Source organism: Marmota marmota, unplaced genomic scaffold, assembly GCF_001458135.2.
Source record: "Marmota marmota marmota unplaced genomic scaffold, marMar, whole genome shotgun sequence".
In the NCBI taxonomy this organism is placed as follows: Eukaryota; Metazoa; Chordata; class Mammalia; order Rodentia; family Sciuridae; genus Marmota; species Marmota marmota.
In genome coordinates, this window is record NW_026000026.1 from 68,320,612 (window position 1) to 68,338,071 (window position 17,460).

At 36.7% G+C, this 17,460-nt stretch overlaps 1 long non-coding RNA gene across 1 annotated transcript in view; it reads left to right on the forward strand.

The window, feature by feature from the left end:
* The first annotated feature begins 14,661 nt into the window (after window positions 1-14,661).
* Window positions 14,662-17,460, forward strand: part of LOC125619086 — an 11,036-nt gene continuing 8,237 nt past the window's right edge. The window contains exons 1-2 of the long non-coding RNA XR_007350580.1: window positions 14,662-14,674; window positions 16,123-16,128. This is a non-coding gene — a long non-coding RNA (uncharacterized LOC125619086). The remainder of the gene's footprint in view (window positions 14,675-16,122; window positions 16,129-17,460) is intronic.

The following is a 17,460-nucleotide window of genomic DNA, read 5'->3' on the forward strand; positions in this document are numbered from 1 at the left end:
CAAAAAAAAAAAAAAAAAAACAAAAACAAAACAAAACACAAGTTTAGATTGATGAGGCAGTTTAACAGAACCTAACAAAATGCTTCAGAGAACCTGAGACATAGGCATTGATTCAGTGTTGGCTGTCCCCTTGCACTGGCCTGGAAAGCTATACAATCTCTTTTGCACTTTATTTCTTCATCTGAAAGACATCAATAAAAACTGCCTATTGCTAACATTGTTGGAATTAAAGGGAATGATGTATATAGTGTCACATAGTTAGCACTTTTAAATATAAACTATTATTGTTGTTGTGTAGTTCCAGAAGGAAGGTTAAGATCTACCTGTGAGAATCAGAAATCGGAAATGGCACTATCCAAGGGCACTGTCCAAGAAGAATTCATTCAAGGTGTTAGGAATGTTTCAGAAGAGATTCCTGCTGAGGAGAGGATTAGACATAGAGAAATTTCTTTACTGTTCTGCAACATGCAGATTCTGGAATATTGGCCCATTTTCTCTCCTTCTAGGTATAATTTATATTCTTTATAATTTTCCATTTGTATTCACAGGAGGGTTCTCTGGCCTTGTAGTTTTATGGATTGGTCTATATTTCTCTTTTCTTCATTCAAACTCTGTGCCATTTTTCTAAAAACAAACAAACAAAAAAGGTCAAAAGCATTCCCACTGCATTTTTGTTCCTGTTATAAGCAATGTGAATAATGTTTCACCAGTAAAAGTGCATAGACATGTACCAATTTACAATTCATCTTCAATCAATCCCAACCTCACATTTTTTTTTTTTTTTTATGGGACTGGTCTCCACTGAAACAATAGGACCTTGTTTCTGGAATTTAAATTGTGCCCTGGACTGCCTCTCAAGCTTTCTGCCATTTGTATTTTTATGCCATTTGATTCTTGCACGATTTTGTATATTTATCCACCTCTCTGCTCCTCTTCCACCAGAAGCTTATACCTAGTTCTTTACTTGTGAGGTCCCTGCTGAAGTACTGCTATCCATATAGAAATCATTTCCTGACTTTCTCCCAAGCCCAAATCGTGTCTTGGTTCTCACCTCTGACTTTGCTGTGGTACACTGCTCATCCCTCCAACTTCTAGGTTATAATTCACCTCAGGATTCCCCTAACACCCAAATATGTCTGTTATTTTTGCTACAACTTTTAACAAATTACAATTAATTTTTAACCAGCTCAGAATGTTTCCAGTGCCCATTGTGTCATGCATGAAGTGTTAGAGGAATCCCTTGGTTGCTGCTTAATAGATAAATCATAAAATGATATAAATGATTTGTTAGCATTTGAAGATGCTCAGCCTCGCTAATACAAAAATGCAAATAGAAGCAATGAAGTACTTTTTGTAATCCACATACAAAATTAGCAGAGATTAAAAAGGAGGAATCATCTCACATCTGGTAAAAGTATCCTAGAACAGACACCAGTCTACTCTATTGATAAGAGTTCAACTCGTGTTTTATTCAGCTATTTCACCGCTGTGACTGAAAGACTCGACAAACACAATTGTAGGGGAGGAAAAGTTTATTTGAGGGCTTGTGGTTTTAGAGGTTTCAATCCATAGACAGCAGACTCCACTCCTCCTGGCTCAAGGTGAGGCTGAACATCATGGAGGAAGAATATGCCCAAGCAAAGCAGCTGACATGATGGTTGGGAAGCAGAGAAAGACTTCACTCTCCAGATACAAAATATATACCCCATAGCCATGACCCCGGTGAACCACTTCCTCCAGCCACACCCCACTTGCCTCTAATTGCCACTCAGTTAATCCCACCAGGGATTAATTTGCTGATTAGGTTAAGGATATAGCACAATCATTTCTCCTCTGAACCTTCTTACGTTGTCTCACACGTGAGCTTTTGGGGGACACCTCACATCTGAATGAACCATAACAACTCCATACAAACTTCTGGGAAAGCAGGTTGACAAAACACAAAAGAAAACACAACAGAAACATAAAGCTTTTGGGGACACAGAGGTTCATCACAGCCTTACTTAGGGGGTAAAAAATAGAAATCAACCTAAATGTTCAATGTACACAATAATTAAGAAATTGTGCCATCATGGAATATTTTTCAGACATTCAATATTTTTTTCTTCCTTTGTTTTAATTAATCTTTCTAGGGCTGGGGATGTGGCTCAAGTGGTAGCGCACTCGCCTGGCATGCGTGCAGCCTGGGTTCGATCCTCAGCACCACATACGAACAAAGATATTGTGTCCACCAATAACTAAAAAATAAATATTCTCTCTCTCTCTTTAAAAAAATAAATAAATACAAAGAATTTATGTTACTGTAAAAAAATCTTTCTATTTGAGATATTTGTAGATTCACATACAATTGTAAGAAATGATCATAGATTGCATGTAAGTTTTATCTAGTTTTCCTACTGAGAACATCATGTAAAAGTACAGGTACAGTACAATATCACAATCAGGACATTGATACAGTGAAGATGCAGAACATTTTCATCATTACCAAGATCAATCATGTTGCACTTTTATGTGTTCCTTCCTACCTGTACCCTCTCTCCAGTCCCCAGCAACTACGAACATGCTTCTTATTTGTGCAATTTCACCTTTTCAAAAAGAATTATATGCTTGGAATCACAAAGTATGTAACCATTTGGGATTGTTTTTCTTTCTTTTTTTTTTACTCATCATAATTCTCTGGAGATGTATGCAGGTTGTTGCATGTGTCCATAATCCACTTCTTATTATTGTTGAATGGTACTCCATTGTATGGGTATAATTCCTTGCAAATCCATTGAAAGGCATCTGGGTTGTTTCTACTGTAGGGGCTATTATGAATCAAGCTGATATAAATATCCATGCATCTAGGAAGTTAAACATAAGGAGTACAACTACTAGGTCATACACTAGCAGCATGTTCCATTTTGTAAGAAACTGTCCAATTATTTTCCAAAGGGGTGGTGCTATTTTGCATTCTCACCAGCCATGTATGAGTGATCCAATTTTTTTTCATCTTCATCGGCAGTTAGTATTGTTACTGATTTATTTTAGTAATTCTTATAAGTTTGTAGTGATATGTCATTGTGGCTTTTCACTTGCTTTTCTCTGTAAATAATTATATTGAGTATCTTCATACATTTATTTTGCCATCTGTATCTTCTCCTTGGTGAATTTGGTCATTTGATGTCTTTGTATTTTTCTAATTGGATTGTTGTTTTCTTACTATTTAACTTTTAAAAATTGAGAAACAATCCAAATATCTTAAAATTCACCCCTCGAAACTATATGAGTCAGTAGTAGTTTTTATTATATTCAAAAGGTTGTATAATGATTGCATACTATATAACTCCAAACCATGTTCAAAAGCCCCCCCAAAAAATTCCATATCCATTAGCAATCACTTCTCCTTCCCTCCTTCCTCAGCCTTTGGCAACCTGTAATCTACTTTTCTCTCTATGAATTTGCTGTTCTGAGTATTTAATATAAATGGAATCATATAATATGTTTTTCTGTAAATGGTTTCTCTTAGCATATATTTTTAGTGTTCATCCATGTTGTAGCATGTATCTGTAATTCATTCCTTTTTATGACTGAATATTTGCTTTATGAATGAATGTACCACATTCTGTTATCTATTCATCAGTCATTTCAGTATTTTCCACATGGGGGCTATTATGAATAATGCTATGAGTATTCCTATACAAGTTTTTGTTGCACATCTTTTCAATTCTATTGTATAAATACCCAGGAGTGGAATTGCTGTGTCTATGGTAACTCTGTTTAATTTTTGGAGAACTGTCAAACTTTTCCAAAACTGCTTCACCTCTTTACATTATTATCATCAAAGTATGACTGTATAGGTTAGCTTTGAGAGATTCTTACCTGCTTAGATACTATTAGTTTTCAAATATGATATTTGCAACCCTGTTTCCCCAATCTATATCATATCTTTTTATCCTTTAGATAGGGTCTATCATAGAAGAAAATTCTTTAATTTTAATGAAGTCCCGCTTGTCAACTTTTCCTTTTGTGCACCTGTTTTTGGTGTCAAGTCTAAGCCCAGACTCTGAATATTGTCCCCACGTTTTATCTAATATTTTGCAGTTTTACATTTTGCATTTAAGCCTGTGACCCATTTTGAATTAATATTTATATGTTATCAGACAGAGTTTCTTTCTCTTTCATTTTTTGCTTCTAGATACCCAAATGCTCTTATACCATTTGTTGAAAAGACTATCCTTCCTCTATTGAAATGACTTTCCATATTAATCAAACATTAGTTGGGCATATTTATGTAAATCTATTTTGGATTCTCTGTTTTGTCCAATTAACCTATGAATCTGTCCTTTTGCTAATACCATAATCTTAATTAATGTAGTTGTACAATGTCTTGAAATTTAATAAACTGATTCTTTTCACTTTATTTTTTTTAAAATCGTTCTAGCTATTTCAATGTATTTGCTTTTTCATAAAATTTTAGCATAATCTTGTCTATATCTACAACAATTTTAGCATAATCTTGTCTATATCAGATTTTGATAAAAATTGTGGTGAACCTATATAACAATTTGGGAAGAAATTGCATCTTTTTTTTTTTTGAGTTGAGTCATCCAATCAATGAACATAGCCTGTCTCTACACTTGAAAAATTCTTTGATTTCTTCATTAGCATTTCTAGTGTTCATCATAAAAGTCCTAAACATGTTTTGCTAGATTTATTCCTTAATATTTCCTTTTTATTTTGAGTGATTATAAATTATGTGTATCTATATGTATATACACATATACACATATATAAATACATCTCTATTTTAAATATAGATAGATAGATAAATTTTGGTGTCCATGGGCTCATTGCTGATATACAGAAACACTATTGATTTTGTTCTGTTTTTCTTGTATCTTGTAGCCTTGCTGAATTCAATTAGTAGTAGGAATATTTTGTGTAGATTCCTTGAGATTTTCTATATAGACAATAGTTTCATATGCAAATAGTACAGCTTATGTGCTTTTTCTTTTCTTTTCTTGCCCTGTTGCACTGGCTAAAACTTCTTGCACTATGATGAATAAAAGTAGTGATAACAGACATTCTTATCTTATTCCCAGTCTTAGGAGGTAAAATTTTAGTCTATTATTGTCAAGTGTACTGTTGGCTGAAATTTTTTGTATTTTTTTTAATCAATTTTGGGAAATTTGCTTCTGTTCCTGTTTTTTAAAGAACTTTTTCATGAATGGGTTTTGAATTGAATTCTTGTCAAATTGAATTCATGCTTTTGGGGGGGTAATAATTTCTTTATTACCTACTTTTAATGTGATAAGGCCTAATATTAAAAATCATACAACAAAATGCCAAATATAGGTGACAGAATTGAGTATATTGATTCTTTTTTGAATTTTCCTTTGATTTCACAGGATTAAATCTTTTTTTTTCCTTAAAGTACTCTTGAGATTTTTCTGTGTCAATTTATGTGATCATGCAATTTTTCTTCTGTTCTTCCAGAAGCTGAGCAGTTTCTCCTTTCTTTTCTCTCTAATTGGCCCCCTCTGCCTGACAATCTACATGCTACAACTTTTATTAGGGCAGCTTCAGCATCTTCTTCACAGTCTTAGTTGACTTCTCCACATAATACTGTCTTGGTTTACTCCCTTGTAGGTCTGATTTGATATTCACATTTCCTATCGTCTTTCTTCAACAGTAGCCACCTTCTATTTTTAGATTTACTACTGATCTTTTTGTAGGTATTCTGCCATTATTAATGCTTTTAAAATTTTTCTTTACCCAACTCAAGAAATTAATCATTTTTAGCTCCTATATATATTTTTCCCTTATGTTCTTTCAGTTCTTCTGCTTCTTTTACCACCCTAGGTTGCTTCTGTACATCCTGGGTGCAGCTAACCCACTCAGTTCCAATTCTTCTTTCATGTCAAGTTCTTGAAGATGTCAATCATATCTACTGCCCCGTTACTGTGGTTTGATCTTATGTACTTGGAATGAATTCTTCATGACTGGCATGACCTGAATTCCTTCGTGACCAGACATTTTACTGGTCCTAAGGAGATGGTTTATCTGGGATAATCAAAGTCTTTTGAACTCATTATCATACTCCTGGAGCTTTGGCTTAACTTTGTTCAGTGGCTCCCTTTACAGTTCTGCCAAAAATTCTTGTCCTATTTCTCTTGCTAAGGCTCAAAGTGAACTTGACATTCCTGCTGAAATGAGATCTTCCTCAATTTTTTCTGTTTTAGGAATAAAATGGCAAAACATAAGTCCCTAGAGCTCACCAACTTGACCTGGAAATAACAAGGCTTTCCATACCACACCTTTGTGGATCATCATCTCAACATGCGCCTTCTCTGGAATACGGGGCATCTTCCTACCATCTATTCCCGCCCCCTCACTCCACTCTAATACCTTGTGGAAGTTAACTCTGCTCTTAGCCTTCTGTCTCTGTTTCTCTATGTACTTACTGGGACAAAATTGGATGCCTCTTCAGATCTGTTGCCCTTCATGTCCTCCTTGCCCTGTCTCCCAAAGATGACATTCAATGTACCTTGATTAAAACCGTTTTCTGCCTTCCTTTCTGTTCCTGCAAGTTCTACCATCTTGAATTTTTCCATATTCCTTCTCCCTGGATGTCTTCCTTGATGATTGCCACAGACTTTCTATCCCTTTCTATACCTGTCCTCTATTCATTCTCCTTTTTTTTAAATAGCCATTCCCTTAAAAAAAAAAAAAAGAACCCCCCCCCCCCCACACACACACATACCACTCACAAGGAAGTGCCTTTCATTCTCACAGCATCTCTTTCCAATTAACAAGGTAGGTATTATTCTTCCCATATAACAAATTAGAAAACTAAGTCATGCCAAGATAAAGAAGCAGCTGGTTAAGAGCAGGGCCAAAGCCTAAAACCAAGATGTCATTTGACTTGACCTGAGCCTTATGGGTTTGCAGAAAGGGGATAATTCCTCCCATTAGTTATCTTTTTTATGCTATGGTGGTACCTGCTGCCTTAACTAATCAGTACCTTCTATTTGGCCTTTAGTAGATGGCCCGATTATCATTATGTAGCTTTTCACCATATATGATCATGAATAGAGAAAGGATTGACAGATCTCCAAATCACTTGGGGAAAAAATTAGGATAAAAACACCCAGGATCTGTCCTGGAGGAGAGAGTGGAGGAGTTACTCTATTCTCCTAATGGTGAAGTTGGCCATAGATGTTTTTTACAAGGTTTCTCCAACCAGCTCTAATATGTAGCCAGGGTGGAAAACTACTGGATGAAAATGACTCTCAAATTCTAAATTACCTTCATATTTCTTAAAATTATGCAAAGAATGGAACTTTTGACTCTTTTTGAGTGCCCCGAACTTGGCAAAGCTACGTAATAATTTCCTGCTCTTGACTCTTCACTAGTAGAAAGAGAAGTGACAGGAAAACCACTGGTCCAAGACTGTGAAGATGATTAAGGTGAAAGTTGGCGCACTGGTGCCAAAATCCAAAGAAGCACCAAGTCACTCAACAGGATAGGGTCCCTCCCCAACCCCAGCGCAGGGAAGGTGAAGGCTGACTAGGGAGGCTGGAGCCCCACATCAAAGGTGGAGTCAGCTCTGAGAATGGCTGCTCTGTCATGCCATTGGAAGAACAAAAATCTTGTCACTTGTCACTTTCATCCACCAAAAAGTAAAAGGTCATTTTTTTCCAATTCACTATTAATTTTTCAACCGATAAACCAGGCCAGAGCACTTTTTCTGTGTGTAACTGGTAAGTGTTCCTTTATAGAAAACGGCCTTTGTCTATTTCTAATTGCCACACAACTCTGGGAGGCACCTGTGTAGAATAATTATGGAGAAAGGGAACAACCACCCAGCCAGTCAGATCAGCCTGGGGATCACCACAGTGGCAGATGTCCCAGCCAGACGGTGCACATAAAGAGACTCTAGAAATGTGGATTTCAGGGGAGGAAGCATTTTTGCAAAAGAGTTGCTGCCCAAGAACATCAGCCTGTTGAAAGTCAGGCTCAGAAAGACCATAAGAGTCTACATCATGCAGATGTGAAAAATGCTGCCCCGTCCCCCATCTCCCATCTTGGGTGTCTGAAACCTCACCATTCAGCATCTCATCTCATATATACTCATGAAAACCAAGACACCTCTTTAGCCATTTAGTTCTTAGGTCAAAATGACTATACTTTTTAAGAGAAAATTTACATATTGGAGAAGTGTGATGTTTAGTTTATGCATCAATTTGACTGGGCTATGAGATGCCCAGATATTTCATTAAACATTATTTGTGAGTGCTTCTAGAAGACATCAGTATTTGAATCAGTGGACTGAGAAAAGTAGATGGACCTCCCAGTACAGGGAACATTAGCCTATCCACATAGGGTCTGAAGAGAACAAAATAAACAGAGGAAGTTTGCTTTATTCTCTCTCAGGCTGACTGTTTAAACTGGTACATTGATCTTCAGAGCTTGGTGCTTCTGGTCTTGGGACATCGGATCAAAAATGGAATATACACCATTGATTCTCAGAGTTTTGAACTCTACTCTGACTTTCCAGGGTCTTTGGTTTTAAGATGGTGGGTATAAGACTTTTCAGCTTCCATAACTGTATGAGTTGATACCTGATAATAGATCTCTTAGATGTAGATAAACAAATTGACTTTGTTTCTCTGGTACTAATTTTCTTAGTTTCTAATGTTTCTTCTGGACTAATATAAGAAGTGAGAAAGAACATGAAAAAAAAGAGAGAAATTGGAAATAGTAAGGTTAGGTTTCCTAAAGGGGTACCATGGAAGACACTTCACTCTGAGCAATGAGTTATCCCTCAACTGAGATAATGATGCTGACTTCATAGTGTTATGGAGGGGCCATATGCGAAATGACACATGTGACAATCCCTCAAGTGTCCTACACATGAAATGAGCAAGTGGCTATTTTTCACACTCTTCCCAGGGGCTGCCTACCACATTTCTTAAAAATGTCCCTCTGAGCTAATCCTCCTCCTCCACAAGAACTTACATCAAATACTCCCTCATTATCACATCTGACAAAGCAGATCCCAGCTGTTAATGACAAATTAGTGTTCCAGCTACCCCTATCTTAGAAAGCAATGCCCCTCAGCTCTGCGGGGAACATTTGTTTTTCAGAAACTAGCCTTGGTATTTTATGGAACAAGCCAGGGTGATACCTCCGGAGAAGGGCTGATGAGGCTTCTTGCTTGCTTCCCTCTCCCAGATATCCAGCAGCTTTGTCACAAAGTCCAGGGAAGGAGAGAACAAGCGTGAAGAAAAGAAGTGAACATCTCTCCTTTTCTCAGGGTGCCGTGGGAACAGCACTAGAGTAAGGAATGCAGTGGAGATCTCACTTAGGATGGGGGCTGCCCAAAGCATGAAGTGGGGCACAGCACATGGGGCTCTCCAGCAGCTGTTTGGATGTTAACTCTCACTCTTCACTCCCTCTGCTTAGCTATGTCAGAATGCCCTAGCAACCAGAGCATTACACAATGTGCTTCTTCAGTGGAAGCCATCACTTTTTAAAAAGGAGCTGGGTCCATCACAGACAGGGTTTATATGATAAGGCAACAGGGGTGTTAAAAGTCCCAGAAAATGGATCAGGGGGGAAAATGGCTAAAAGAACCAACACAGTTCAGCCTGAAGGAGAAAAGACTAGGGAACAGGATGTAGAATGTGGTTGCATGGAAGAAAGAGGCAGCTCTCTGTGCAGCCTGAGAGCTCAGCAAGGACCAATGTGTTGGTGGAAATTAATAGGAGCGTTGGGCTCAGAAAGGTCTCAACTAATAATTAAAGCTGCTCAACTTGAAAGAATCAGCAAATTAATGCATTCTTAAAATTCTCTTTCCATGAGGCTTTCACATAGCCACATGGGTCTCTTGGTGAAACAACTAAGCTGTGCGCTAATGGCATTGTGTATTGTGTGAGGGAATAGATTAATTTTGTATTCCTTCTGTACAGTTATGTTTAGAGGTAAGCCTAATGGACACATGCAATAAAAGAAAAAATAACCCCCTTTTCCTAAGATTTATGAGTTACTTGGTGCACTATAGTCTTTCCCTCAGGGGTGCTGGGGTCTTAAGGACTAAAGGATTGGAGCCCAATGTAAAGTCCTACTTCTCTAGCAGACTGTGGTTCTTTCATTCCATGAGTGTGATCATTGACTAGCACTTTTGATGTGCTATATAGAGTTATATATAACGAAGAATCTGAAGGAAAAGGATATTTTCACTAACAACACATGAATCAGCAAAAGAATTAAGTAAAGGCTCTGAGAAGAGTTGGTGATCCTTTACAGAGTCATTAGGTTTGCAGTGTAAGACAAAATGATGCCTTCTAGGACCTTCCTCCGCTATTGCCCCATATGGTCAGTGGTCCCTGCAGCTCACCTGAGTAGAGCACTGAAAGGTAATCTGCACCTTTTCCTCCCTTCTCCACAAAAACATTACTGGTGCTAGGTTCCCTTAGGGTCTTATTTCCTATTGTACCCTATGATAATGACCTTCAAAAGTTCTAGCAAAAAAAATAATACAGTGTTAAGTTTTTCATTCTGCTCTCATGTATATCTAATTAGAATATTAAAAAAAAAAAAAAAAGAATAGGGGCTGAGTGTGTTGGCACGCACACATAACCCCAGCAACTCAGGAAGCCAAGGCAGGTGGATCCCAAGATCAAGGCTAGCCTCAGCAACTTAGCGAGGCCCTAAGCAATTTAGCAAGACCCTGTCTCAAAATAAAAAGCAAAAAGGGTTAGGGATGTGGCTCAGTAGTAAGGCAACCCTGAGTTAAATCTTCAGTACTGAAAAGAAAAGGAAAGAATAATGGGGGAAATTCAAGCATTGTGGCTAGGTGGGAAGTATGTCTGGCCCCAAAAGCAAGTTCCTCAAAATACAACACCTAGATTGTTGTCTAACCCAGAGGTTTTCAAATGCTTTTGCTCTTATACCTGCTAAAAATAGTCTTAACAATGTACCATTGTACACTTTTTAAGTAGACAGTAAAGCTTTTCATCTTAAGTTTAAATACTTTCAAAGAATGTAGTTTGGGGCATATTATAAATGTTTCTACTTTAAAATGAAAGCCAAAATTCTTGTATAAATATATGTGGTTAAATCTAAATGCCATGACAATGGGTAACATACCATTATTCCATTTTTTAAAAACAAATATATATTTTTTTAACTTTCAGAAATTTGGCTTTTTTCCCTTTTTCTCCTTAAATTTTATTTTCACTTCTTCCAAAGAACTTTACCTTCATATAATATGATTTTTGTTTGCATGTATTTAACCATCCTACCACATTTATCTGCAATTAAAATCTATCTAAATTGAACTTGTCCTTTTATTTTCTCTGACTGTAAAGCTCTAAGCATTAAAAATGTGTGATTGAATTATTACTGTTCTCAATACACCACTGATTAAAACATCATGAAAACCAAAACTAACCATTAACATGTAAAGTGAAATTATATCACAAAAATGTATCTCAATGAGATGAGTTTGGTTTTTTTTAGTTCTTGAATCTGTAGATGAATATAATTATTGCTCAGATGAACAGGAGGGCAACATAAATTCTATTTCTACTTTTTTTGTTTTCATAGGTGTAAGCTGGATAAATTTAAAATGTTTTATTTATTATAGCAATGAAATTCAGTTCTTGGAATTCTTCTCTATTATATGTCAAAATTCATGTAATGACCTACTATCAAAAATATTTTTAATTTTCTGTCATCTGACTACTTGATAAGGTGAGATATATATATATATATATATATATATATATATATATATTTTTTTTTAAAGTAACACTTTGGAAAGCACCTGACTAGCAAAGAGATTTATTCTCCAGTTTTTGAATAATTCACTTTCTCAATTTCTGAGAAGTATAGCAAGAGATCTTTACTACGATTTATCAATTATTGTTAATTGTACAATCATACTTTCACTTAGACCTACCTTTTGAAACTCTCTCTCTTCAGGCAGAAAATATATTTTAAATTTGGTAACGCTATTGCCTAAACAATAGCTTTTTATAAAATGCTTTTATCTTTAAAAAAGTTTTTTTTAAGTTATACATGGACAGAATATTTTTATTTCGTTCATTTATTTTTATGTAGTGCTAAGGATTGAACCCAGTGCAAGGCATGTGCTCTGCCACTGAGCCACAACCCCAGCCCTACTTTTATCTTATTTCTTGCTTTAAATATATTATCTCTACTTTGGAGTACAGAGTAAATTCATTCATAGGAAATGTTTGGCAAAAAAACAAAAAACAAAAACCAAAAAAAACCTCATCAGCAAGGTTAATCTTCACTGTCACACTGGTTAGCCAAATCACATACATTTTATGTGAAAAAAAAGGTTGACTTCATTTTTCATTTCAAATAGCTATTTCAAGGACTATTTTAAAAATCTATGAAAACTAAAAGTATATCTTATAAAACTGGTCACTAAAAACAATAAAAATCAAGATAATACAGATCTAATATAATCATTTTTTGCATGTTTAAATAAACTGTAAAAACAAGATGATCAATATACCCTCATGTTATACAAGAAAAAAATGATACAAAGTACATCCTATCTCTAGAGAAATAATGTGCAGCTATTGAACACTGTTGACTACCTTTGAACAATAATTACGTAAGAACTAGTGTAAAAATCAGAAATTCCACTAATCATAGAAAAGTTCTAGGCTGCTAATCAATCTGACAGCACATACATTTTTTGTTGCAATTATGAAAAAAATAATAAACATTTTTAGAAGAGAAAAGATGATGATAATTGACTGTAATTGGATAAAAATCTCATGCCATTAGTTGATACAATAGGTTTTGACAATTTTGTTAACTAATGCACATCAAATATGGAAGAATCCACATGAAAGTTTTTTTTTAATCCTTGGATTTAACCAAATCACACACATTTTACACTCTATTTTGTGAAAATTTACTAGTTACATGTAAAATAATCAGTAAACCAGGTACGGTGGTGCATGCCTTTAGTCCCAGTTTCTTGGGAGGCTGAGGCAGGAGGATAGGTTGAATCTGAGAGATTGAGGCCAGGCTGGGCAACATAGAAAGACTCAGTCTCAAAATTAATTAATTAATTAATTACAATAAATCAGCATTGCAAATCTATGCTGATCCAGCTGTTCCAAGTTACTTCTAGTAACTTCTTCCTGGTAAAGATACAACCTAGGGATAGATATTGAAATAGTGAAAAACAACTGCTTAAAAATCACTTGAAGAGGGCTGTGGTTGTGGCTCAGTGGTAGAGTGCTTGCCTAGCATGTGGAGGCACTGGGTTCGATTCTCAGCACCACATGTAAATAAATAAAGGTCCATTGACAACTTAAAAAAAAAAATCACACAAAGAAGCCATTTTGGGTATTTGATGTCTCTTAACAAATGTCTCATTGTATTCCTCTCTCAGGATTTTCCTTCAAGAGCAACACATTCTTTAATAAAAATCAGGAGAAAGAAAAGGAAATCAAAATTGAAATGCCCATCATTTCACTTTACCATACTTGAATTTTGAAAATCTACATGGGAGTCCAAAAGCCCCATTTCTACCTTATTAACATCATATTCACCTTTAATATGTATTTCAGAAAGGAAAGCCCCAAGCTCTACAGATTAATTATTATCATTAGAGGAAATTTTCAGTATGCTACACCTGGGTTTTTGGGTGTCAAGTTAAGGGTGATGTATCATACTGAAATTTGGGATGGGTAAAACTTCTATATATCTTTTATAAGAAAGGTGTGTGGGGAAAGAACTATTATAAACCTAGACTTGTTCTCAACAACCAATTTTAGGAAAGAATATAGTTTATACAGAGGATCTTAAAACTATCCATAAGCATATAGTCGTTGGAAAACCATTGCATGCCTTTAGGAACACATACCTCAGTTTGAAAATCATGAATCTATTCTACCCATACAGAGCCTAGCCTGACCCCATCCAAGATTTTTTACCATGGGAGGAGGATGACTTAATAGTTTCAAAGGGGCCCAGGAAAGGCTCAAATGAGATCGCAGCAGACATGTTTTGGAATGAGCATTAAGATGCCTCTGTTTCCAATCTGTTGTCCATGGTACTCCAGGTGCTCCAACTATCAAAGCAAAGAGTATAAGTCTCCTAGTCTTTTTTTTTTTTTTTTTTTGGTGAAAATAAGTGCATCACCATTCCTTAGAACCAGAGGATTAATGTTGTAAACTGCCAGACCAACAGAGGTGGGCAGTGATGTAAGTGCATGAAGCAGGCAGATTGTGAGAAAAGAGTGGTGAGGACTGAATCAAGGAGGGGGCGTGCCTCATCCAAAGGAAGAGACTTCATCTCAACTCCAATCCCACTATTCCTAGATCTCTCATTTTCAATCCAGATTTTCATGCAAAATCTTCAAGTTTGTCAATAATGGCAAATAAATTAATATTTTTATAAAACACATTGTAGGCAAAACAAAACAAGCCTATAGGTTATACGTAGTCCATGATTGTTGGTCGGCAATTTCCACCCAAACATAACATGGTGCTATGTTTGCCTCTGGTGAAAGAACAAAGCAGTTTGGGGTCTCTGACTCCAGCCAGCTCCAATTCTTAGCTCTGCTTCAGCAGTTATTTACCCTAACAAGTCTATAGCTGATCCTCACCCATGATTCCTGTACCTTTAAGAAGCAGTGCAGGGTCAATCATCTAATATTTCAAACTTTTTGGAGACCAAGGGAGTTGTTACCAATGAATCCCACAGTGCACAATTTGCTCAGAGAACTTTAAATGTCTTTTATTTTAGGTTCCTTGTTTTTAAAGCTTCTAATAACATTCTATAAATATCCTTTGTGGGGATTAATAAATGGAGGCTGTGCAACCCAAATATTATAGTTCCTGGTTGCTGTCCTCTTCTACCTTTAGTCTCTCAGCTCCAAAGGACTGCAAAACTTTTTCAGCAGAAAGAAGCAGCTATGATTCTAGTTTTACCTCTTTTTACACCTGACCCCTGCTCTACAATTACTGGAGTGCTTTAACTTCAGATAGTGTGTTGATTTAAAAAACATGTCCAAACATTCTTTGGTTTCCTTCCAAGAGGTACAGCTTAATTCCCTTCTTCCTTTAGTGTGGGCTATACTTAATGACTTGCTTCTAATGAGCAGAAAATGATAGATGATGGTGCATTGTGAGAATAGATCATAGGCATTTTGGCTTACTCCTAGCCCTCTCTTGACTTACTTACTTTTGAGGAAGGTGGAACTTAAGAAGACACTCAAGCAGCTCTATAGAGAGGCCCATGAATAGAGGAACTGTGGCATCCTGCCAACAGTCACAGGACTGAGCCATAGTGGCAGCCGGTTCTCCAGCCCCAGTCAAGCCTACAGAGGACTATGGTCCGTGCTGACATCTTGACTGCAACCACAAGATCGTGAGCAATAACTATTAGTTAAATTGTTCCTGGATTCCTGATCAACAGAATCTGTGAGATGTGAAACTTTCATTGTTCCAAGATGCAAAATGTGGTTGAAATTTTTTTTATGTGGAAATAGATAGGAGCAATCCATCTGTTCCACCCCCATGGCTCAATCTCATCACCTTTTTCTATTCTCAGAACAAGGCAAGAAGTCAGGGGTTATTCCCTGACAATTTGACAATCCCACAGGTGATGGGAGCCTGGTGGGTTAGGGAAATAGGCCTGTTTATAAGTTTAAAGGAAAGCAAATATAAGAAGGGCTTCCCCTACATCCAGATGTATCAATTTCTGGATGGGATTACAAAGAAGTGAGGGTGTCTTTAAGAATTTTCCCCTCAGGTTGAAAAAAATCTGATTATGTGGTAGGCACCTGGGATTTAGTTCTTCCCTAAGGATACTTTCTCATAAAAAGATTAAAAGTTGAGGGTGAGTAGGAAACTCAATCAAAATTTGAGATGCGTATTAATTTCAAAGTAAACTCAGCAACCCGAAAATTAGAAGTCCCTCTTGACATGCATGATCAAGAACCCAAGATTTACCAGACAGCATCTGATGCCCATTCTTCAGCTCCTCTTCCTTACCCCTCTGGCTGTTTATCTCAGAATTCTATTCTTTAGCCTCTGTTCAGGTGATCCCTCAATATCTGAACCCAATCACCTGGTTTAGTGATTTGTACACAGCCAAATTAAAGTTCCACTCCCATAATACATGAAGAGACCAGCAGATATTTCCCAATTTTGGGAGTATGAATCCCCTGAGTTGCCAGGTTTCACGGTCACATGAGACCTCCAGAAGGTTCTGGAGAGGCCATTCTATCATCTGCTGAATTCCATGTATCTGGGTACGTCCAAATGAAGTGACTTAAAATTCTATCTCAAAATTCTATCCTCTTACAAGTTTAAGCCTTTTGTCTGTGTAAAAGTGCAAATATTCCATGAAGCAAGGTCAGGTATCTTTTGGTAAGGATAAAGAATACCACAGAGTAGGTCTTAATGGAAGGAGTGAGAAAGAACAAGTTTTGAGGTACGTGGGAATGCCCTGAAAGGAAGAAAGAGTCAAGAAATAAAAAGATCTTGGTCTGATTTCTTTTGTGTGCAGAGGCAGCTCTGCTAATACCATCTTAATGAGGCCCTGCCCAGCTCCTAATCTCATAAAGCCCTCAAAAGGGAAAATGCATGAAAGGCAGAACTGATTCTCTTTTGATATTTGCCCCTGGGTTTACAGGCCTGACTTGAAGGGTTCTGGGAACACAAAAATTAGCATGCACCAATGAAGGCATTCAAAAGTAGGACTCTTCTTCAACGATAAGCCAAATCAGACAATTCCTTTACAGCTTGCATATTTATTGAACAAATACTACTAAAATAGCTAAAATACATTGGGTACTTGTGAGTGCATCAGTAAAGATCACATTGTTACAAAAGCCTGCATTTTCAGCAGTACACAACTGCAACTCTACATAAATGCCACAGATGCAGAATACTGTTTTCTTGCTCTATTTACACAGCTGATATACCTATTCTAACAAAGGAGGGGGGTGGGAGTAAAGCACAAGAAACTCAGGCCAATGGGGGCGCAAGAAGAGAACGAAGTGCAGCGCATGCGTCATCGGTGTTTAACAGTCAGAAGCGGAACAGTTCAGAACAAGGCCTGCCCTGTCAAAGGAAGAGCTAAAAGACAAAGTTATATAAAAATTAAGGTGGGCTTTCAGACTGGCTAACACAACAACATTCCATGAGTAGATGGTATTATCTGATTTTATTTTTGTTTATTCATTTCACTGGGAGCAAGGACAAAAATGTAAAATCTACCCTTGCTTGTCAAAACTGCCCAAAAACATTGCTCTGCCTTTTATCATCATCATTATTATTACTTTGTAAATACAGTTTTTCAACTTAATTCTTGGGAAAGGTGTAATTTTCATATTCCTACAGAAGCCAGTGTTTTGGATTCTTTTTACATGGCATTTATTTAAAGAGTGGACCTTTCCCCCCATCCCATTCC